We start from the raw sequence: 25,654 nt of genomic DNA on the forward strand, positions 1-25,654 counted from the left end.
TACCAAAATAATAAAACTAGTGGCAAAACTTTTGTTACAGGAAAGGAACTTCTAAACAAAATTTGTAAATAATAAGAATGAAATGATTCTATATTGAAAGGTTACTTAAAGTCACCTAGGAGATGCAGTGGATAGAGCATTGAACTTGAAGTCAATAATCAGTGAGTTCAAATCTAACCTTAGACATTTGCTAACTGTAAGGGCCCAGGCAAGTCATTGAACCTCTCTGTGCTTTAGTTTCTTCATCTATGAAATGGGCATAATAAATACACTTATTTCCCAGGGTCATTGTATGAATAAAATAAGTCAGTATTTGTAAGTCAAATAAATGTTAGACCTTAAAGCATTCTTATTATTACGAAATTATTGTTTCACTAGTTTGATAGGACACTGACTTGATTTCCTAGCTTTTGAACTTCAGAAAGTGTTATTTAAATTCCCATTCATGACATAAGTTGAACTAAGGGCCTGGTAAAAAAAAATCCTGTTTGTCTTTCATTATTCCCCATAACTTATGAAAACTCATCCGAGATGATGTTGCTAAACTAACTACATAAATGCCCCTTACTAGCATTCTGAAAGTGTGTATATGTGGGTGTGGGTGTTTGTCTATGTCTGTGTGTCTGTGTGTAAGAGGAGAGAGAGAGAGAGAGAGAGAGAGAGAGAGAGAGAGAGAGAGAGAGAGAGAGAGAGAGGAAAAAAGACAAGAAGACAAAAACCTTGTTTCAAAAACCCATTTCTGCCACTTTCTAGCTTTGTGAACTTATGCAATTCATATAATTTTTCTGAACCTTAGTTTCTTCATCTATAAAATGGAGATCTTAATGAACCTGAATTTTCTCCTTTGCAGGATTGTTGTGAAGATCTAATAAAATCATGAGAAGGATCTGGCCTATGGGATAGTATGGAGCATGTGGAGTCAGGAAGACCTAATTTTGAATATTGCATCTGAAATTTACTAGTTCTGTGTCCATGGGTAAATTACTTAACATACTTGAGCATCAGTTTTCACACATATAAAATGAGTTTATAATAGCCAGAGTATCTACCACATAGGGTTTTTATGAGGCCCAACTGAGATATAAAGCACTTCACAAAATTTAAGATTACATATATATATATACATATACACACATACATAAACATATATGCATATGAATTGTGTAAATGTATATATATATATATATATATATATATATATATGTGCGTGTATATAAATGTCAGTTATTTCATAATGACTATTGTAATGATATATGGAAAAGTACTGGGTAAAGTGCTATGGAAATATAAACTGTTGTTCTTTTTTCTTTACCTTAGTAGATGAATGCTTCTTGGGAAACATTTAGCAAATGACTTAAGTATATTAAAAGGGCCCTCAGGGCTGTGGAGGAGTTAATTTATGTTAACCAAAGAGAATTTTTCTACCTGTATCTTGGCCAGTAAACAGATACTATAATTCTATGTTCTCTTTCTCATAACAGGAAGTGAGGAACATTCCAATACCTCGGAATTGCAGCCAAATAAAACTAACATTTCTTTCTTACAAAAAGTTTGTTTTCTGACATTGGTCTGGAGAAATACATCTTTACTCTTTATGAAGTAGAGCGAAGTTCTATCTCTTGGAAAACAAGTAGGAAATGCCCTTCTTCAGTCATAGTTAAGATTGAAAAATATGCCAGGAGACCTGGAATGAAATACTGATTCTGTTACTAAGTAGCTGGATAACGTTGGGCAAGTTATTATACCTTTTAGGGCCTCAGTTTCTTCATCTGTTAAATAAAAGGAAGAGAGAGAATTGGACCCTGGTAACTCTGACCTTTTATGAGTCCATTAATTTGCATAAATAAGACTGCTTTATGTCAGTGTTTGATGATGGCTTCATTCAGTTCTGAATAGACTATAACTGAATGTGAAGATAGTTGTGGTGGTGCTTCCCTTCCTATGTAAGCAAGATCTAATGACCTACCACTGGAATGGACTAGTAAGGAAATATATACTTTGCTCTGGTTCTCCATTCATCAGGATAGGTTTGGATTAATGCATTTTACCTGGTTCCCCTGTGACCAAGGACATGCCATTGGTATTGGACCCAAGTCTCATTTTAAAAGCACAGGACTCTTAACTAAATGAACTAACATGTTGTATTGGACAATATATATTTATTTAATATTTATGATGATGAATGAATCTATTAATCACATACCATGGTATCCATGATTATGTCTCATACAGGGAAATACTCATTACCTTTAACATTAGAAGTACACCAGTTCTTTATCTATAGGAGGCAGCAGATGTGGGGAAATGCACATCAAATTGGGCCTGAGAGACCTTTAGTACTAACTGGCTTTGTAACCTTGGGGAAGGATGTGGTTGCTCTGGGCTTCAGAGCTTGAGGCATCAACATTTCTATAGGCCATCCCAAAATCTCCAGTGGCTTCCCCATTGCCTCTATGATCACGTACAAATTCTTCTCTTCAACATATTTAAAACCCTTCACAGTCTGATTCCAGGTATTCCCCTTCATGCACTCTTTGTTTTAACTGGCCTGTTTGCTGATCACCACACATGCTTTTGTCATCAATAAACAGCCCACTTAGAACAAAGAATGCATGACTTCATTTGGGAGGTAGCATTGGAGATAAGCATCAAAGGGAATTAGGACAGTCCCTCTTCCTTTTCACCTTTTCTCTTTCTTTCTTTCTAATTTTTTTTTTAGTGAGGCAATTGGGGTTAAGTGACTTGCCCAGGGTCACACAGCTAGTAAGTGTTAAGTGTCTGAGGCCGGATTTGAACTCAGGTCCTCCTGACTCCAGGGCCAGTGCTCTATCCACTGCACCACCTAGCTGCCCCCTTTTCACCTTTAAAGTCCTTTAAAGGCTTTAAAAATTCCCTAATTCCCTTTGATGTTTAGCTAAAATGCCACCTCCTACATGAAGTATATCTTTATTCCCCTTAGTGTGCTCAGAAATCACTTTGTATTTACAATTCATATACATATACACATACACATACATTTACATACAATATACATATACATACATATACACATATACACACACATACGCATATACATACAAACTTTACATTTACTTATATTATTGTCCACTTATTTTCAGTTTTATCCAACTCTTCATGACCCCACTTGGGGTTTTCTTTCCTTCTCCAGCTCATTTTGTAGACGAGACAACTGAAGCAAACAGAACTAAATGACTTGTCTGGGATCACACAGTTAATAATAGTCTGAAGCCAGATTTGAAGTCTGGGTGAGTCTTCCTGACTCCAGGCTTCGCATTCTATCTATCCACTGTGCCATTTAGCTACCCACTTACTTATATGAATACATGTTGACTTAACAACTTAGTAAATATGTTGCTTCCCCCAATATATTGTAAGTTCCTTAAGGGTAGGGACTACTTTACTTCCTTGTATTTGTATTTCTAGTGTTTAGTATAATGCCCAACATTAGTGCCTCTCTCTCATTTGTTGTGTCATCTGTTTGTTTGCCTGTCTGTCTATCCATCTGTCTATCTATCTATCTATCATCTGTTTGTCATTGTCTATCTATCTATCTTTATACATCTGCCTGTCTATACATTTGTCCATCCATCCACCCATCCATCCATCCATCCATCCATCCATCCATCCATCCATCCATCCATCCATCCATCCATCCACCCATCCATCGATTTATCTATATATCTGACAGTGTCAAGGATTTTGATGATAAGCACTTTCTTTTTCAGGTCTTCGATAGCTGTGGTTGTTGGGAAGGAAAGTTCTGCAGCACTTGCACAAGGAGTTTCCAGAACACATCTCCACAAGGGTTGATTCCCTGGAGGAAGACTGTTTTGGCTATTATGAAAGCAGAGATGGTGGTGTGGGATGTGGGGAAGGAAAGATTGTGTTGCTATTCTTAAAGCTCCTTTGCCCAATGTTCTGTGCTATCTCCCTCTGGGTCTGAGGGGAGGAGTGGTTAAGGTAGTGATGGCAATTTGACTTGCTTTGGTGTCACATACCAATTCCTAATCTCTAAATACATGAAGAAAACATTCTCACTTGTTTAACCATATAAGCCTACATTAGCATGGAAGCAAAAAAAGACAGAACGTCTACATGCAAAGTAAAGGGAAGGGTGGAACTATTTAAATAATCTAGACTCTTATTCAAACATCTTCATCTCCAGATGAAAAATGCTTGTGGAGGTTGAATTATTCATCTTATCGATGTTGTCGGTATAGCACTGGACTGGAAGAGATCCTGGGCAAGTCATTTAATTTCTTTCTGCCTCAATGGTAAAATTGGGATAATAATAGTACTTACCTTTGTTGTGAGATTGTGCTGGGTGGTAGCTGTGAGAATCAAATGAAATAATATTTGTAAATCACTCAGCATAGTGCCTGCTGCAGAATAGACATATAATAAATGCTCATTTCCTTCCTATTTTACCTACTCCAATTAGTGTGAACAATCACCCAAGAAGGTCTGCTGTAGACATACACAATAAGGTTCTTACGAAGCAACCACTGAAAATACCAATGTGCCTAGTATGTCTGATTTTTTTTTTTTGGTGAGGCAATTGGGATTAAGTGACTTGCCCAAGGTCACACAGCTAGTAAGTGTCAAGTGTCTGAGGCCAGATTTGAACTCGGGTCCTCCTCACTCCAGGGCCAGTGCTCTATCTACTGCACCACCTAGCTTTCTGTCTGATTGGGTTTTTAACTAATTAGTTTGACTGAATGCACTGGTAAATTTAATTCAATCCATAAAGGGACAGAGCTCAGGTAAAGCATATAAAGAAAACAGTATGAACTTTATAAGAGTCTAAAAGAGGAGGCAGAGAGAACAATGAAGATGCCATGGTTTTCAAAAGATGGTAAAAAATGTAGACCTAGTACAGAAGGCTGAATTCCAGACCCCTCCCCCCCAAAAAAAAATCCAAGGGGAATGAGTTATATTTCTTTCTTTCTGTGGGAAAGAATGGATACCTAGTAGAAGCCTTCCCCTCAAGTTTACAAGTCAATCTATTTGGTGCCTTTCTACCCAGTCTCATCATCAATGCCTTCATTTTAATGGGATAATATAAGGTTCAGGTTCCAGAGGCAGATCTAACTAGCCAGTGGCACAGTGATGAATACCATTGCTCTGCTTACATTCATAGATTTCTAAACCTCTTTCAGTCTATCTCTCTAGCTGCTACTTCAAGTCACTGACCTTTTCCCACATGACACCTTTGGGAATTGAAAGGAAAAGGAAAGTCAGTGCTTATCTCTTCTGCAGCCTGAGAAAAAGAGAAAAGAAAAAAATCAAGGAGGCTTTCTTTCATCACCCTAGGTGCAGGTTCACTGAAAAATTTATCTCTGACCACAGGCCAAAGCTACAGACTCCCATGTGGGAGATGCCTTCAACTCATCTAAATTTGTCAGACTGAAGTATCTTGGGGATTTTATGGTTGGGGAGGGAAAAGTAATGAATCTTTATTTTTCTTTCACTCTAAGTAGGCTTATATATTAGAGGCTAGTTGATTTTAGAAATAAAAAAAATCCAAGGACAATGGGTTGTATTTATTCAATTACATACTGGGTGCTTAGCTTGGACATGATGCTAACTAATTTCTTCACACACACAGACACAATGCTACTCTGTATGTATGTGTGATTGTATAAGAGCAATTGTTAGCATTTCTGCATGCAAAGGTGGGATTAAACTTTAATGGTTTCTTGAAAATCAAGCTAATAAAACTTGTTCTTTTATCATAAAATCAATTTGGGACAAACACTGGCATTTATACATTTTGAAATCTAAAGTTTACAAAGGGAAGACAATCACTTCTCTTGCCTATATGACATTATTCATACCTCTCTTTTGTCCCTGATGTTGTTTCCTTTTGTTTAAATTTTCCTTACTTTTCCTTACCACTTTCTATCAAAGTCAATTACCTAGTCCAATATACTATTAAGAAACTTTGAGGGCCTTTTAAATATGGTTATTTTTGTCAAGGATTTTCCTTTTTCTAGTTTTAGAGTATTTCCCCCATTATACTTCCCACATTTCTTTCCTCTTGGTTAGTTATTCCTAAATAATTCTTTCTTCACTTTGGTTTTCAACCCTTTCAGATATTTTAAGCAATTATCATGTCTGTCACTAGCTCCACTTTTTAACTTGAAATGGAATCCACACATCACTTGAAATCAAGTGTCCATAAACAGAGGTTTGTTATTGTATGGTTGGTAAAACATTCTGGGTGGTAAGAATTTTTTTTTTTTTGGTACCTTCTCTGTTCTCCCATCAGGGAGAAAATAATATGGAAGCATTTGCTTTGAAAACTGCAGGAGAAAATGATTGGTCTTGTTCTCTCCCCCTGTAACTCCACAGGAATCCTCTTAGAGAGAGACTCCAGAGAGAATGACTCCATGATATTTTTTTTTGTGGGGGGATTACTTTATATGTCTCTTCTAATATGAAAATTTAGAGGAAAAGTTTAGAATGAATTCAGCAAAAGGTCTTGGTTAGATTTCTGACAGGTTTTTGTTATATGGAAGTTGAAAAAACATAAAATTTAGTTTATACTAAAAATAATGAAAACTTGTATTCACACGAAGTTAAAAACAAACTTTTGTTATGTAAATATATTTGCATATTTACATATATATGTCCCTATATAAACACCATTTATTAAATCTATATCAGGATTTATTCCTGAAAAAGTAAAGATAAAAACATTTTATAAATCTAATTACATCTTAAATGCTTAGGGAAAATTTGCTTTAAAAATACTTTTGTTACTTGAAAAATTCCTTTCTGAGGGAATCACCCCCTATTGTTCCATATTCTTAAAATTTAGATTTTTATATATCAATTTTATTAAATGGTAGTATAACTGTATTATTTTACACATCCAAATTTGAACAGTTGTTAGACATGCATCAATTATACCTTTGAGTTCCCATAACATTTTTCAATAGAAAATATATTTAATGGATTCCAGGTATGAATTTAATTTATTATTCAAAGAAAGTTAAATAAAATAGAATTTGAAAGCAATCTAGTCAAAATAGTACATAGGTTAAGCATCATATAGATTCTTATAACCATGTAAAACCATATATTAAATATAGCATCATTATGAAAACCAACCAATACATATGTATAAAGCAATTGCTGGGAGCCTGGTGATGTGCTCAGTATTGTGTTCACCACATTTCATTCAGAGAGTTCTATTTCAAAAGGGTCATGCTGAACTAGAAGTTAGGAAACTTATTCCCATTCCAATTACTGACTCAATGGCCTGACCAACATCAGGTCATTTTGCCTGTGGCTGGGGTTGTCAGACCAGCTAGACTGACCATTCACAGGTAAATCAGCAAGTGATTGATTAGATCTCCATATGAGCAGTCTGGCTCACTTTAACTAGCAAAGAAAGAGGAATGTGAAATGGGTTCATACAGTTATTTTAGTCAAGAAATTCAGTCAGATTAACACTTTAATAATATATTTAGGGGCTTTGCATCTGGACATTGAAGCAGCATCTTAATTGAAATAGATATATTTTAGGTGATTCATGATTTCAAGATGGCAGGATTCGTGTTAAAAATAGAAACAGAGATGAATAAATAGAATGTTCTTAAAAGCATAATAGTAGAGGGCATGACACAGTGGATAAAGCACTGGCCCTGGATTCAGGAGGAGCTGAGTTCAAAGCCAGCCTCAGACACTTGACACTTACTAGTTGTGTGACCCTGGGCAAGTCACTTAACCCTCATTGCCCTGCAAAAAAGAAAAGAAAAGAAAAGAAAAAGCAGAATAGTGATGAAACTGTAGAATTTCAAGACTAACAGTTACTTTAGAGAGTAAATGGTCTAACTACGTAATTTAAATGAAACTAGGGTAAAAAAGGTGAATTAGCTTGTTAAATGTCACATGACCAATGTGTGGAAGAGCCAGAATTTGAACCCGCTTCATCTAACTCTGTGCTAAGTGCTCTTCTACTATATCACATTGAAATGAAAACCTTAGTTTCAAACAAATGAGATGAAGTGTTCAGTTGAGATATCCCATTAAGGGATCATTGTGATTAATGATCAAAGAGCCATTTGATAAGTTTAGCTCAATGAATACATGTGATACATGAAACCATTATTTTTCTGCTTTACCATTTTAAAGAAGGTATTAAAATTTAACTTTTAAGGAATAATTTCAGTAATAGGCACAGTAAAGTCCTATTGTGATATCTCAAAGGAATTGACTTTGCATTATTAACGCCAGAAACTTTCCAAGTATCAGTAAGTGAAAAGCTGAATATTGGTCATTGGAAGACCAAACTAAGTCTGGAGAAGTTTATTATCAGGATGGCCAAAGGATGACAGATTTTTCAGCTATGGCTATTGTCAAAGACTATCATCTGTGAACCTATAAAAAAATTGCAAGCAAATTAAAACAACTCTGGGATACAACCTCACACCTGTCAGATTGGCTATGACAAAAAGGGAAATAATAAATGTTGGAGAAGCTATGGAAAAATTGGGACACTAATGCATTGTTGGTGTAGTAGTGAAATGATCATTCTGGAGAGTGGTTTAGAACTATGCACAAAGAACTATGGGACTGTGCATAGCCTTTGACCCAATAATGTCTCTACTAGGTCTATATCCCAAAGAGATCATAGAAAAGGGAAAAGGACTCACACGTACAAGAATATTTATAGCAGCTCTCTTTGTGGTGGCAAAGAATTGGAAATTGAGGGAATGTTCAACAATTGTGGAATGGCTGAACAAGTTGTGGTATATGAATGTAATGGAATACTAACATGCTGTAAGAAATGATGAGCAGGCAGATTTCAGAAAATCCTGGAAAGACAAGTAAACTGATGGTGAGTAAAGTGAGCAGAACCAGGAGAACATTGTACACAGTAACAGCAACATTGTGTGATGATCAACTGTGATAGACTTGACTCTTCTCAGCAGTGCAATGACCCAAGACAATTCCAAAGAACTCATGATGGAAAATGTTCTCCACATCCAGAAAAAGGAACTGTGGATTCTGAATGCAGATTGAACCATACTGTTTCTACTTTTTTGTTGTTTTTTCTGTTTTTCAAGGTTTTTCCCTTTTGTCCTAATTCTTCTTTCACAACATGACTAATGCAGAAATGTGTTTAATGTGATTGCACATATATAGCCTATATCAGATTGCTTTATATCTTAAGGAAGGGGGAGGGAAGGGATGGTGGGAGAAAACTTTGGAACTAAAAATCTTATGGAAATAAATGTTGAAAACTATTTTTACATGTAAGTTAAAAATAATAAAATGCTTTTATGATGAAAAAAGAAAAGAAAGAAGAATTACAAGCTATAAATTCTTGAAGCATTGAAGCATTAGAGACATAACAGGTCCCTGTTCTTCTAAACTGTGACTAATATTCTCTTATCTTTAGAATCTTTTCATATCAAAAGAAGGAAACTTAGGATCCAAATGTTTTAGAAAACTCAAAAATACTTGTCTTAGTTACAGACTTTAAACTCTATGTCCTTCAATTTGAACGTCCATAAAATGATATTAACACTGACCATCACCTAACTATTTATGAAACACATTAAACTTCTTGGATGAAAAATAGAAGACTGAAGATGAAACATGCCACTTACCTCCTGACAAAAAGGTGATAAACTTAAAATACATAGACCTATATATATTTTTGGGCAAGGCCAATTGTGGGAATTTGTTTCCTGTACTGTGCATGTTTTTAATAAGGATCTTCTTTCTTTTCCTTCCTTCTTCCCTCCCTCCCTTCCTTCCTTCTTTCCTTCTCTCTTTTTTTTTGTGGTACAATGAGGGTTAAGTGACTTGCCCAGAGTAACACAGCTAGCAAGTGTCAAGTGTCTGAGGCTGGATGTGAACTCAGGTCCTCCTGAATCCAGGGCCAGTGCTCTATCTACTGAGCCACCTAGCTGCCCTTCTCCTCTTTCTTCTTTCCTTCCTTTATCTCTCTTTTTCTCTATTCTTGTTCTATGGAGGGGTCAGTGGGAAGAATGGATTATAGATGCCTATAAAATACGTCAGATTTTAGAAAAGCACTGGGCATATTGAAGTTTATTTAATTTAAATTGAAGTCAGGGATGGTCATGGGAACTTGATTACAGGGAAGTTGCAAAGGGGGATATCATCTTATCCTTCATTTTAAACTAAGCAATGGCCCCAAGACAAATTATGCATATTACAGAAACCAAAGGGGATTGTGGTCATGTTTAGAGTTGGGTATAACTATCCTTTCTAGGCACACAAATCTCAGTTCTATTTATCTATCCCCTGTCTCTTTCCTGAACCCAGTTTCACTTCATCAAACAGCCTATAGACATTTTCAACCAGATGTATTAAACATCTCAAGTTTGACATTTACAAAATAGAATTATTTTCCTTTTTCCCAAAACTTTTCCCTTTACTTCATTTCCTTATTTCTGTTGAGGGTGCTACCATCTTTCTCATTGCTCACGTTTTTAACCTCAGAGTTATTCTTGACTCTTTTGCCAATCGAATCTTTTAAAAATCTAATCTATTAAAAATATTATTGATTCTATATCCACAGTATGTCTTGAACCTGTCCGCATCTCTCTAATTACATGGCAACTAAGGTTCAGGCCCTTATCATATCTCACCTGGACCATTGTTATAGCCTCCTAAGTGGGATAGCTTTTAGTCTTCCCATTTTCCAATCCACCCTCCATATAGCTTCCAACCTGATATTATCAAAAATCTGATCATGTCACTCTCCTGCTCTAGAAATTCCAGTGACTACCTCTTACCTATTCAATAAAATATAAATCCTGAAGTTTTATTTTTAAAGATCTTCATAATCTGGCTCCAGTCTACCTTTGCAGGATTATTTTGCTACTCTTCTTCACTCATGCCACATTCTAGCCAAATTGGCTCATTTACTGTTTCCAGGACCACGTGATAGAGTATCAGTATAAAGAATAACTTGAAAGGAACATATAGTATTTTTAAGAAAAAATGGACCTGTCATATAGAAATAGTCCTTGACAATTCATGTGCTCCACTGATATCCTTCAATTTCAGGAGAACTCACTCAATCTTTGCTCCCTAGAATGTTAGATTGATCCCCTGCAGTAAACTTATGGGAAAACACACACAATGAACAAATGTCAATACTGGTAAATGTTCAACAATCAGCTTGCATCTGCCTAAATTTAATCTGTATTATTAACATTTTCTCTATTACTTTCTTAAGTCTAGATCAAGTTGTGATTTGTGTCACTTGCTGATTTCTATGGGGCACTTGTATCATTTGGTGATTTTCATGCTCACACTGAAAATTTAATAAATGGCTCTCACATAAAGATAGGAGCTACCTGCAGTAAAATCTGGCCTTCAATCGTAATCATTGAAGGAAATATTCATATCACTGAAACCAAAGAGCTTTTCAAGAATTTAACTAAGCACACTTTTTTTTTTTTTTTTTTTTTTAGTGAGGCAATTGGGGTTAAGCGACTTGCCCAGGGTCACACAGCTAGTAAGTGTTAAGTGTCTGAGGCCGGATTTGAACTCAGGTCCTCCTGAATCCAGGGCCGGTGCCCTATCCACTGCGCCATCTAGCTGCCCCCAACTAAGCACACTTTTGGGGGGAGCCGTGGGGGGCAATGAGGGTTAAGTGACTTGCCCAGGGTCACACAGGTACTAAGTGTCAAATGTCTGAGGCCAAATTTGAACTCAGGTCCTCCTAAATCCAGGTCTGGTGCTTTATCCACTGCACCACCTAACTGCCCCTAACTAAGCACACTTGATACTTACTAGCTGTGTGACCATGGGCAAGTCACTTAACCTTCATTACCCTGCAAAAAAAAATGAACTAAGGGTAGTTCAGACCTCATCATGACACAGAGATGCCTCCATGTTCTTGAAGGTGATGCCATTGGTACAATCATTTTGTCAGGTTATAGACCCATTCTAGTATGGTCTGAGGACAACATCTTTTTCAGTCCAGTTGCTTATCTCCTAGTTTATTTCCTCCAGTGTTTGAAAATGTGTAAAAAATAGATAAATGAGAACTAGTACTAGAGGAAAAGATGTGGCAAAATTGGGATAGAGATGTTTTATTATTATTATTATTATTAAAATAACTAAAATGTCTAGTTTTTTTCCTGGGGGCTGCTTTTTTCTTTCCCCTTCTCTCTCCAACCACTACATGTTTTATGCAGTAAATAAACTAGTTAATTACAAAAGAAACATTTGTTAATTGTTTCACAGGGATTATGAATATACAAGTAAACATGGGTATTTTAACTCCTGCTTCTGTTAAAAAAAAGTACCTCCTTAAAGCATAGAACCTAGTGCTGCATACATTGGGTTGGGAGTAGATTCCACCTTTATACTCTGTGATTTGGTTCTGATATTGTATTACCTTTAACCATGCCAATTCCAATTTGACACTGTGGTACTAGTCAGAGGATGGGAAGAAAACTGATTATTTAATCAAAGGGAGGGAGAGAGTCAAAATAATCAAGTGTATCTCATGAAAGGGGAAAACAACCCTCAGAATGTATTGTGTTAACTGTACTTGTGGTGCCATTTTTTATTTTATTTTAAGTAACAAATAAAATAGGAAAACATTTTTCCCATCATAAAAACTGACTTTGATCCCCAGTACAGCCATTGAGTGGAAAATTGAACCACAATATAATTGCTTTCCCTGTGACCGATAAAGTGGTGTAACAAATTTTGTGTTTGAATGATAAAATCAGCAATTGGCCCCTAGCATTTCCTTCTGCCTTTCCTCCAAGGACACCAGAGTCCCATCAGGCCCCAGGGCAAGAGCAAAGGCTGAGGAACTGTAAATCTACTCCAAGTTGTTGTTGGATTTCTTTCTTTTCTTTTTTTTTTTAATAGAAAACAATGTGTCTGTGTTTTCCCCCTTTAAACACCTAATATAAATTACTTCTGAATGTGGAAAAAAACACACTCTCCAATGAAAACTGATTACAGTCATAAAAAAATCTAAAAACTCACTGAGTAAAAATTATTTTACTCAAGAGTAAAATCTTGTTAGAAAGGGGAAATTATCTAAACAAGTCACAGTGACAAGTGCCACAGATGTTTGATACAGAGGCAGCAGCCAGAGATGCTTGCTCCACAGGAAGGAAAATGGGCTGCATTTGTAAGCTCATTAGATAGGATTTAACTGTAGAAAGATATGGGCTTTCAGCGTGTTTGTGCGTCAAATCTATCCTATCACCAGAGCTGACTTCCCCAGCCCATTTGGGATAACAATCCTAAATGGCAGTGATTATTGAGAAGTTCTTTATAGTCTTCTCCATTCTTTATTTGGGCTGGCATATTCAACAGAAGAGGGTAAAATCCAAGTCTCTAGAACAGACATTTAATTAGTGCATCTGATCAGGAAGGAAGAAAGGAGAGAAACAGGGTAAGGAGTGGAATCCCAATTAAGAAATAGCCCCCACACTGAAAGCCTTAAGGTTCAGATGTTTATCTAGATGTTCACCCAGCCTTGGAGCATTTAGTCCACCTTCTTTGGTTTGTAAACCAGAAGTCTGGACCTCAGTGGCTGCCCTGTGACATGCAGTGCCATAAACAAGGACTGCCTATCTTAAGAAGAGCTACCACTCTTCTGGCCTGGAGATATAGAGAACATGCAGAGACATGAGGAAGGAAGTCATCAAGGAAAATTTCTTAGATTTCAGAGAAGCCCTGGGTTCTAAACAGGCTTTTTTTTTTTTCAACCTGGATTAGGTCTTTGCCGCTTGGAAATAGACATCCTTGTGTCCTTACATTTGATGTTTGAGAAAGGGAGTAGCCAAATGGTGTGAAGAATCCATAGACTGGATGGTCAGGTGGTATGAATTGTCCTCCTAATTTTGCCACTAATTAGGTGTGTGGCTTTGAGCAAGTCACTTTTCCTCTTTAGTGTTGATGAAGAAATTGAACTTGATCTGCATTTCCTGACCCAAACTATACTATGGACTGATAAAATATTTTATTTCTTTGCTTTTAACTATTGTGCCTTCCACAGTTTCAGCAAAGTAGCTCTCAGGGTTTCAGAGGGTCAGACAGGTAGCTGGAGAGAAAGAAGTCAAGAAAAAAGGAAGACTTAGTTTTTTTGTTTGTTGTTGGTTGGTGTTTTTGGTGTTTTTTTTTCAAGATTATAGATTTTAGGATTTGTAGAGTTGTGAAACTTTGTGGATTATGAAAAATAGATCTATGACCAGCTCTTTTTTGGATAGACTAGATGCCTTCCAGTATCTATATTACTCTATATTAAAGTAGCATGGTTATTGTTGTCCAGTTATTCTGTTGTACCTGACTCTTCATGACCCCATGGACTTGCCCATGGGGTTTTCTTGGCAAAAATACCAGAATGGTGTGCCATTTCCTTCTCCAGTGTGTCCTCATTTTACAAATGAGAAACTGAGGCAAACAAAAGCTAAGTGACTTTCCAAGTATCATAAAGTGTCTGAAGCTAGATTTCGACTCAGTTCTTCCTGATTCCAGACCTGCTGCTTTATCCATTGCAACACCTAGCTGCCCCTTAGGTAGCATGGTACTATGGTGTGTAATTTAAAATTCTAAATGTGTGTTCTAATCTATTCCCCCAGTTTTTGGGGAAACTGACTAAAATCACTGATAAAATGAGTTTAGGTTTTTAAGGGTTTATTGAAAGATAGAAAGAGAAAGATTGAGAACAGAATTCCAACAGCCTGGCATTCCTATCTTTCGTCAAATTTCCTGTGAAGTCCTCTGCTGTCACCACCACCATCAAGTCAGGAACCAAAAAGAGCGAGAGCTCTCCATGCAGGCCTTCCTTCCTCCTTCCTATCCCCTCCCAGAAAATGGAAGGCTCCTCAAGTTGATTGGATGGTAGCCTTGGTGGACAGTACCCATGCTCAAATGTTACTTCCTGTCACCAAGGAAAAGCCGCATGGCCTTCCCTCTGAGGCATTCTCCTCATGGTGGAGCTTTCCTATAGTAAGTCTCCAGTAGGTGTCATCATTCCAATCATTACAGTGGCAAATATTGATTTTTACTTAAAGAACCTGGATATGCATCCTAACTGACTGCCACTATGTAACTTTATTCAATTCACTCACTGGGCTCCTCTTAGTATCTTCACCTGCAAAAGGAAGAAGTTGGGCTTAATTACTTGGAAGATTGCTTCTGCATCTAAATAAAATATGGTATTCTTCTTGTGCTCAGCACCTTCATTGGTTGTAGAGGCACCATGATTGAAAAGGGAGAAGTTGTGTTAGGAATCATAGCTCCAGAATTGATAAATTCTTTCCCCTAAGTTTAAATTGTAACTCTATACTTTTTTTTTCTTTGTTGATTTGAACCTTGATTGTACTTGGGATAAATTATTTGAATTGATTTCTTCAGTTGGCATCAGGTGAAATTCAGTCTCTGGAACAGTAAACATTATATTGCCAACATTGACTGGTTATTTTAGATAGTTGATCTGTTAACAATGAGCCTAATACCTTGTCATTTGTTATTTTTCAGGCTAAGGATCCAACCTGGCCATTTTATTGGTGGGATAAGCGGAGGTCGAAGCAATGTTTGGTTTCCCATTTATCTTAGGTAATGTTGTAAAATGATACAGAATCTGCAGCAAGAAACCCTGAATTTGGGGCAGCTAGGTGGCACAGTGGATAGAGCACCGACCCTTGAGTCAGGAGTACCTGAGTTCAAATCCAGCCTCAGACACTTAACACTTACTAGCTGTGTGACCCTGGGCAAGTCACTTAACCCCTACAGAAGGCTGCGGCCATGGACAAATCACTTACTCTCTCTGAACCTCAACTCTTTCAGATGGAAAATTCTTGACCCACATTACTTCAAAAGGTTGTGGTGACAATCAAATGGTTATAAGTATAAACATATACGTGTATATGTATATATTTTGTATATGTAATTGTACCTATAAGCATTATAAGATTTAAATAATATTATCACATTGGTAATTATTAGATATACTTTGATATTAGTGATTACTAAAGTAACAATAAAGACATGTTAGTAATGACAGGAATAATACTGTTTCATGCATAAGTTATGCAATTATGAATAAGGAAGACCTAGAATAAGAGCTTACCTATGACACTTCATAGGATCATATGCTGAGATGTAGAAAGGAGCTTAGACATAATATAATTCAATTCTCTTTTTTTGGAAATGTGACAATGAGCAAGTCACCTAACCTCTCTGAGCTTTAGGCAATTCTATAGATGTATCCTATATCCTATATCCTCAGTATCCTCATCTTTGGAATGAAGATTTTGGACTAGAAGATCTTGAAGACCTATCCTAGTTCTAAATTCTTTAATTTAGAATTTAAATTCTGCTTCGGAGTCCCAAAGTTAGTAGACAAGATGAGACTAGAACCCAAGGCTCTTGACTTACAGTACAGAACTCTATCCAACACATCATATTGCCTGATAAAGGCTTATGTAAGAGGCAAGAGTGCAGTTATTTTCCACGATTTCTACTTTGAAGTACTATGCATGCTGTTTTAGGAATGCCTAGAATATATACTACTTAACTCTTCTAAGTCTTTCCTGAGCCATTCCCAAAAGATGAGGAGAAGTTCTGCTTCTATTGATATTCTCACTGGTATTGGAATTATTTGTGTAGGAGCTCTTCCCCTGAAGTTCACTACAATTCCTCATCATGGCATGGAGATGACCCAATATTCTCAAAGACTATTCCAGAAGAGGACAAAATCTCACAGTCCCTTTATGACCCCGGTAATACATAACCAGAGGGTGAATATGAATTGGCTCATCATCAGATTGTCCACTTGGCAATAAATTTTCATCCATAGGCACTTTAAAAGACAATCTACCTAATTAAGTGCATTCTGTGATCTGCCTTGGTGGGGATCATTTCAAAAATCACAAATCCTTGAAGCATTGAAGTAGAGGATTTATCTCTTTCACTGGACTATAAACTGCATTAGGGATTTTGTTGTTGTTTAATCATATCTAATTCTTTGTGACCCCATGGGCCACAGGAAGCCATGCCCTTCTATCCTCCACTGTCTCTCAAAGTGTAGCCAAGTTCATGTTCATTGTTTCCATCACATCATTTTCTATCCCATCTACTGCCACACCCTTTTCCTTTTGCCTGTCAACATCAGTGTCTTTTCTAATAAGTCCATCTTCTCATTGTATGGATAAAGTATTTAAGCTTCAACTTTAGTATTTGCCCTTTTAGTGAATAGACTGAAATAATTCCTTTAAGTATTTACTGATTTGACCTTCTTACTGCCCAAGGAACTTATAAAAGTCTTCTCCAGAACCACAATCACAAGTGCTGATTCATGAGCATTAAGGTTTCCTTATAGTCCAAATGTGATAGTCATATATTTCTGCTGAGAGAAACAAATAAACAAACAAACATAGCTTTGGCTTTACGGACTTTTGTTGCAGAGCCACATATTTGCATTCCTCATGATGCTTAGTACATAGCATAAGTTTGATAAATATTTCTTGAATGAAAGAATAAGAAAATATTGGAAATGGTGATATCCAATAGGAAATATGGTCTAGGGTTGAGTAAATGTCCTTCAGCCTGAATCAGAGTTGACCTATTCTCTGATTCAGGGAAGAAAATCAAGCAATACAAATTGTTAATTTTGTCATTTTGGATTTCAGTCAAATGAACATACAATATGTTTTCAGTTGCACTTCTGTGATACTGACATTGTAGCAACTTGTGTTGGTATTTTATCTTCCTACTAGACTGAGGGTGGGGAAAAGGAACAAACACATATTAAGCATTCTACTAAGTATTTTGTAGATATTATACTATTTGATTCTTACAACAACCCTGAGAGGTAGATAATATGGGGATGATTTACTTTTGAGGAAACTGAGGCAGTCAGAGGTAAAATGACTTGTCCAGGGTCACAGAACTAAGAAGTATCTGAGGCTGGCTTTAAACTCATCTTTTTTAATCTGGGGCCAAAACTCTACTGTATCACCTTTGTTGTTGTTCAGTTGTTTTTAGTCATGCTACAGATCTTCACGGCAAAGATACTGGAGTGGTTTTCCATTTCCTTCTCTAGCTCATTGTACAAATGAGGAGCTGAGGTAAATAGGGTCACATAGCTAATGAATTTCTGGAAGCCAGATTTGAACTCATTAAGATAAATCTTCCTGAATCCAAGCCCAGTGTTCTATCTACTGTATCACCTAACTGCCACTGACATGAGAATGGAGGCCTACTATGGTACTATTCATGTAGTAAAGATTTAGTAGTTTATTGTATTGTAGGATGAAATTTCTATTCCTTGCAGCCGAAGGTAGGAGTGGGAACCACATTCATACAACTGAGTATGTTGACATCTTGTATGCCAAGAAAAGGGAGTACAAATGTTTGGAATGATCTTGAATGTAAGACTACTAGGATGACCACTAACAAAATCCATATGACCTTTTAAGCATGTACAAACTTCATTCAGGGAATTTGAGGCATAGTAATGATAGACCACAGCATATCCATTTGGGCACAGTGCCTGGTGGAGTGCCCCAGGAGACAGAGCTGTGTTCCATGCTATTTAACATTTTTATTTATGATCCGGATGAAGGAACCAGCAACATATTCATGAAATGTGCAGATGCTACCAAATAGGGAGGCACTATAAACATGGGAGAACATAGAGAAGCAAGACTTATGGGCCAAAAGAAGTGAAAGGGAAAGGAAAAAAAAAAGTTTTCACTCAAAAAAATTTTAACTCTAAATGAGTTTTCCTATCTGGAAATGCAGCAGAGACTTGGGAAGCAGTAACATGAAAAAAATGTCCTAGAGATAATCCAGAATGAGGTATTTTAAAGATAATATAAAAAAGTTAATCTGTAAGCAAAAGTGGTCTCATGTTATTAGGTCATGGGGAACCAGGGACTTGATTTTCTCCTCTGTAGGGAGGAGGAGGAATTAGCATCCTTAAATTCACTTACTTCACTTAGGGAAGATCGAGAACCAGTCAGCTTCCTCTAGGAGTTTCTCTCCAGCACACAAACCTTAGCAGATGCAATCCTGTGTAACAATTGGAATGATGCTACCTGCTGGAGACTTATTGTATCAAAGCTTCACCATGAGGAGAAGGTCTCTGAGGGCAAGCTATGGGGTCAAGGTCCTTAGCATCAGGAAGTGACGTTTGCTCCTGGGTACTTTCTATCAAGGCTACCAGCCAATCAACTTGAGGAACCTCCTATTTCTTGGAGGAGGACACAAAGTAGGAAGTGGACGCTGGCAGAGGGGTTTTGCTTCTTTTGCTTCCTGACCTTGCCATGGTGGGTCGAATGATAAGGTCTCTTAGAAATAGTTAGATTTTTACCTTTCTCTCTGATCCTAATGCTCTGTAATAAACACTTAAACACTTAAATACTCTTGATAAAGCTTATAATTTATCGGCGACCACTCGTTAGATTTTAGATGGTATAGTTAGAATTTTAGCCCCTTACACCTGACATGCTCTCTTTAAAAGTGTCTGCTAATGCTCACTCGGCACTTCATAATTTTCAATGTTCTACACCTACATTATCTTAGGTGACATTCACCATTCTATGAAGTAGGTAGTATGTGTAACAGGGACAGGGTCTGTGATTCCATGATTTTGTTAGCATAGGGAATTCCTGGGTGGGAAACTTCCTCCATCAATGCAGGTTTAAACCTTTTTGGTGAAATTATTAAGTCTACAAGGTCCTTGAGATGCTAAGTTGTTCTCTCAGAGTCATACAGTTAATACAAGGCAGACTTGAACTCAGACTTCCTGGCTTTAAGGCAGCTAACAAGCCTTCATGCCATGTTGAAAATACATTATCATGCTTATTTGGAAGATCAGGAAGAACATGTGATTTATCCAAAGTTGACAGCTAATAGGCGGCATTAATTTGAATCCTATGTTATGTTCTTAATTCAAGTCCAGTCTATAATATCATTCTAAATAGGCAAAATGGCATTTGGTGAATTGCCGTGTTGGCTACCTAAAAATACGTAGCTAATAAGCTCTAGATTGAAGTATAATCTCCTTCACGATGGAACATCTGTGGAAAATTCAAGATGCAATGGGAAGAATTAAATAGCATGGGGGTAGGGGAGAGGGAAAAGGAGAGAAATGATCATGGGAGTTTTTAATTGGAAGGGACCGTAATTAGAGATCATATTATTCAACTTACTCATTTTTACAGATGATGTAACTGAGGCCAAAAGAAGGAAAATAATTTTCCAAGATTTTCTGGCCCAAATCCAGCATTCTTATCACTACATCAAACAGGGAAGGGAAAGACGTGAGAGGAGAGAGTAGGAAATAGAGATGGATTAGGCAAAGACCAAGAGAGCCAGAGCCAGAGAGAAAATAGAGAGACATCTTCCTGTCATCTTAGACTTTATATGAATTTCTTAGTATTTGCAAAGCATTTCTTAATTACTTTAATATTCAGAAATCATTCAAGCACTATCTCCCTTGTTGTTCTAATGTACTACCAAAGCTTCAGCTATCATCTCTATGTAGTTGTCTGTCTTATTCATATTTCTATCCCCAATCACATGAACAGCTAGGCAGTGTAGTGGATAGAGCACTGGGCCTAGAGCCATATTCCTGAGTTTAAATCTGGCCTCAGACCAGCTATGTGACCTTAAACAAGTCACAACCCTGTTTACCTCAATGCCTCATCTGTACAATGAGCTGGAGAAGGAAATGGCAAATGACTCTTATTTTTGCCAAGAAAACCCTAAATGAGGTCACAAAGAGTCAGAAAGAACTCAAAAAATGACCCAACAACAATAGTCTCAATCACTCCCCTAAGCCTTCCATATTTCTAATTGCCTAATGGACTTTTCTATCTGGAAAATATGTTGGAAACTCAAACTGAAAAATGTCCCAGATGAAATATATCCTCCTCCCTGATAAACTTGCCCTTGTGCCCATCTTCCCTGTTTCTTATTGATGGAACCAGTCACCCAGACCCAAAACTCACTAAGCCAGTAAGGCTTTTCCCTTTCTCTTTCTCTCCCAGATCTATCCAGTTGTCAAGTCCTGCCAAACATACCTTGGAAAATGTTCTTGCATCTACATACTCTTGTCCACTCATACTCTTATATTCTAGTTCAGACTCTCATCACCTCTTCCCTGGATAAGTTTTAATAGCCTCCTAACTAGTTGATCTTGAGTATCCTTTTCTCTTTATTCAATCATTGAGATAACTCCAAAAATAATCATCCTAATGCATTTATCTCACAATATCTGGCTGTTTTTATCTACTACTCAAATACTTTCTATTTGTTTCTACATACATACATATTTTGTGTATACATACATATATAAAAACACATGCATGTATAGGTATTTATAACATGCATATTATATACATACGTTTTATATGTGTAGCTATGTATGTTCATTGTATTTATAAGTATGCATATATGTATCGGTAGCTATGTATGTGTGGGAACATGTGGCAGTTACCTATCAGTGGTACATACTTCATGGGAAAAACACTGAGATAAGTGTGTTGAATCTTCCACTGTCTATATATAGGTGGACATATGATCTTGAACAATTCATTTGAATGCTGCTCTTCATCCCAATTTCTTCAAATACAAAATTATCACCAAACTTGCTTCTGTCATTCTCAAATGTTAGGAGACTTCTCCTTGGTCACCTTTTAAAGATCTAGAATCCACATACCTAACATTCTCCTTCTTCAATATTTTTTTTAAGTTTTGGAGATAATTATTTTCAAATTTACTAATCCATGTGCATAGCAGCACTTTCATTTGCCCTAAAACAAAAGTCATGATAGAAAAGGGGCTGTATTTAGGGGGCAGCTAGGTGACACAGTGGATAAAGCACTGGCCCTGGATTCAGAAGGACCTGAGTTCAAATCCAGCCTCAAACACTTGACACTTACTAGTTGTGTGACCCTGGGCGAGTCACTTAACTAAAAAAAAAAGGGGGGGGGGTATTTAGAGTTAGAGGACCTAAATCTATACAGCAGTTCTCTAAATATCTATATGACCTTGGGCAAGTTACTTTTACTCTCCAGGTCTTTGTTCCCTCAGAAACAAAATAAGAGTGTTGAGCTATACTGTCTTCATGATCTAAATCTCATACCTTTATTATCATACCAGATCTAAATCTCATACCTTTATTGTTGTAATGCAAAAGACTTTCTAAGGTAGGGAGTTCCCTTTGATTATAGGTGTTCAAGCAGAAACCAGATAATTATTTGCCAGAGACATGTCAGGTTCAGCACGTGTATAAGAAGTTGGGCTAGATGAGAGACTATGAGCCAGTATGAAAAACTCCCAAGTGGGACCCAAAGGAGATTAAAACATAATTGGGAAATGTTGAAAAAAATAAAGAAAAATATAATACAACATAGATAATGTTAATTTCTAAGTTAATAGGAAGCCAGCAGGGATCTATTTCTATATGGGTTTATTACCCCTGGATTTCATGACTTTTAGGCTTCTTTCCAGCTCTAGTATGACTCAGGGAAATTCCCTCTTGTTTTAGGATTGAACTTCTGCTAAAATCCTAGGATGATGACCAATCTAAAGGCAGAAAATTATATTATAAGGCAACAAGAGCTTGTAGCTGACTGTTGTAGGGATTGTTTGGTCTTTGGACTACAAGAGAGCATCAGGAAATTCTCCTATTACTGGAAATCATTAGAACAAACATAACTGGAAGGTATTTGTGATGGAATACAGTGTAATCAAGTTAATTGCAGGGAAGATAGAGCATGTTTGGAAGCAAAGAATACTTAGTTAATGTGGGTATGCAAATAATAGACTTATGAGTTAACATGTGGCCAGCAGTGAGTCAATGTCTTTGAGTGTGTGAGTGTGGGTAGGGTGATGTTTCAAGTGTGAATCCCCAAACAATTTGAGGGTGCATTTCAGATCTTTCTCCAAGTGAACTTTAGTTACCCTTTGGGTGAGCCTCATTTAGGAAATGAGAAAAATGTTTGAAAAGTATGGCAATGAACAGAAAGGCAGAAACCACCCTTCATTGAGCCAGGAGTACTAATGGTCAGAAAGTCTGGTGTTCTGTATCCTAATGCCAGTTCTCATGGAGCATCTCAATGTTTTGGGGACTGTGATGATAAAACCCTGAAAGATATAAATTATATAAGTGACATCAAAATATATAACCGAAACTAGCCTCTAAATGGTTGCAGCAAAGGAAAGGGGAGCACTCAAGGTGACATGATCTAACTCAGAATCAGAGCATGAGAGTACATGGAGTAGTAATGTATCTCATAGACTTTCTGAATTTTAGTTGTTTTATTTGATATTCTCAATAGAAAGTTCCAAGGGATACATGCTGATTTTTATAGCTAATGCACTCTCTCTTTAAAAAACATAAAGATGTTCATGTGCTTTGCAGGGGTGGTTGTGGACACTTATCTGAAACCATTCTCCCAGCTCTGATAACCCCAAAGCCCTTAATGAGAAAGAAATACTAAGTCACAGCTGGGGATTAAAGTCAAGCCTTCCAGCTACCATGCATGTTTTATACCAGCTCAGCTACTAGGCAGGCCATATAGGACAGTCTGAATCTGAGCCCTCTGGGTGCTGGCCCCAGTAGTCTGAGTGGATTAGGAGCAGATGCAAATGTTCGCATTGGGCTTGGTCGGAACAAATCTGATTCCAATATGAAGAAAACATAAGGAATCAGGATCATGGATGTTTTCCTCTCTGCTGTTGTCATAAACAATTGCTACCACTTGAGATGTGCAGACAAGACATTCTCAGGAGCTTAGCTCTTGGATCTCCCAAATCCAGTTTCAACTAGAAATAACAATGAATTGTTTTGCCCCCTTTCCAGGGATCTAATGGTATATTTGTCTTTAGTGAATGTCAAATTAGGGAGCCAGGAAAGGGATTCATCAAGATATAAAGCAATTTCTGAAAAAAAGTAATAGCTAGCACATTCTTTCTTACTCTCTCTTTAGAAAAAGATAAAAGGATATATCTATATAGATTGATATAAATATAGATATATAGACAAAGCTTTCTATATATATATATATGTGTGTGTGTGTAGATATAGATACCAATATTTATGTATACATATAGATATCTATAGATATATTTATAGCTATATCAAATGGGATCAATTACTGATGACAAAGGTAGAGAGGATAACACCACTGATTCTGGATGTGAATGCTTTTCTTCATATTAGAATCAGAATTTATATAGGTACATTTATATCTATCTATACACATTGCTGTGTATGTACATATATGCATATACAAAGCTTTCATTTTTGAGGGGGATTCCCCTTATTTGCTCTTTTATCCCTTACTTTTTTCTTTTACTCCTGCCAAAAGCACATACCAGAAGTAAGAAATATCTCCTTTAGTGGAATTCTATGCAAAAGAAGTGTTCCAGTGTGGTAACTGGAGGAGGAGAGATAGCTGCTCAAAAGGCCAAACTGAAGAGCTTAATCCACTGGGCTCATGTCCTATTGGTCCAACTCAGGTCTTTGTTATGTCAGGTAAAGTCACTGTACTGCCAATGAAAGGCAGTTTTAGAATTCCAACCACATGAGTCACAGAAGCACAAAGAGGCAGCCCAGTTAAGCACCTTCTTGTCCTGACTCTGCTACTAACTACCTGCATGACTTCAGGCTAGCTGTTTAACCTGTCTGTACCTAAATTTGCTCATCTGTCAAATGGGGATAATAATACCTGCCATACTTATCTCAGGGAGTTGTTGTGAAGATAAAATGAGATGAAAAAGGAAAGCCTGTTTTGTTTTTCAGGATTCCTCTGAAGCAATGAATATACATTCCTAAAAAAGCAAACCCATCCATAAATTCAAATTGTTTCTACTGGTAAATAAAAGACCTATAAGCTCAGACAGCTCAATAACACAAATGGCATATTGCAACAATGCCCTTAACCAATGGTTGTGGGGTTTTTTTGGTATTCCACAAAATGAGGAAAAGCAATAGATTGTTCTCAGCCCTGTTGAGTCTCAGGAGGCCTCAGCTGTCACTCAAAGGTAAAACAGAAAGATTCTGCATCTCTAGGTGCCAGGATCACCTCAGGGTCTAACCCTAGGTCCAGCCCACTGTCAATAACATGAATCCCCCTCCTTCTTTGAAATCGGGGCAACTAGGATCTCCCCAAATGTTTATTCCTACACAATGCACAGTGCTATGGGAAAAAATAACCAGCTAAATTAAAGTGGTTAGGGAAGGTTATAAAAACATCCTGAAAAGGTAAATGCAATACAAATATAATGTCTAAATGATGGTAATGAGAAGACTACTTTTGGAGCCCAATAGACCTTGGTTCATGTCCTGCTTCTGATGAATGAATAAATAAGTGAATGAATGAATGAATGAATAAAAAAAGGGAAATAGTCCTTGCTCTCAAAGATCTTATATTGTAATAAGGCAAAACAATACTGATCAAGCAGTGATAGTCAGGGAGGGGAATTGTTATATGGTAGTCACAGGAATGGTGAGTAGAGCCAAAGGCCATTCCATTGATATGCCCTTCCAAAGGCAATTCTAGTGTTGACTTGATTACTGTTCCAAGAGCAAATAGTAGAAAGCAGTTGTGAGATGATGGAGATTTAGATAGATGACAAGATATCCCAAGGT

The sequence above is a fragment of the Dromiciops gliroides genome, chromosome 4 (assembly GCF_019393635.1).
Source record: "Dromiciops gliroides isolate mDroGli1 chromosome 4, mDroGli1.pri, whole genome shotgun sequence".
NCBI classification, from domain to species: domain Eukaryota; kingdom Metazoa; phylum Chordata; class Mammalia; order Microbiotheria; family Microbiotheriidae; genus Dromiciops; species Dromiciops gliroides.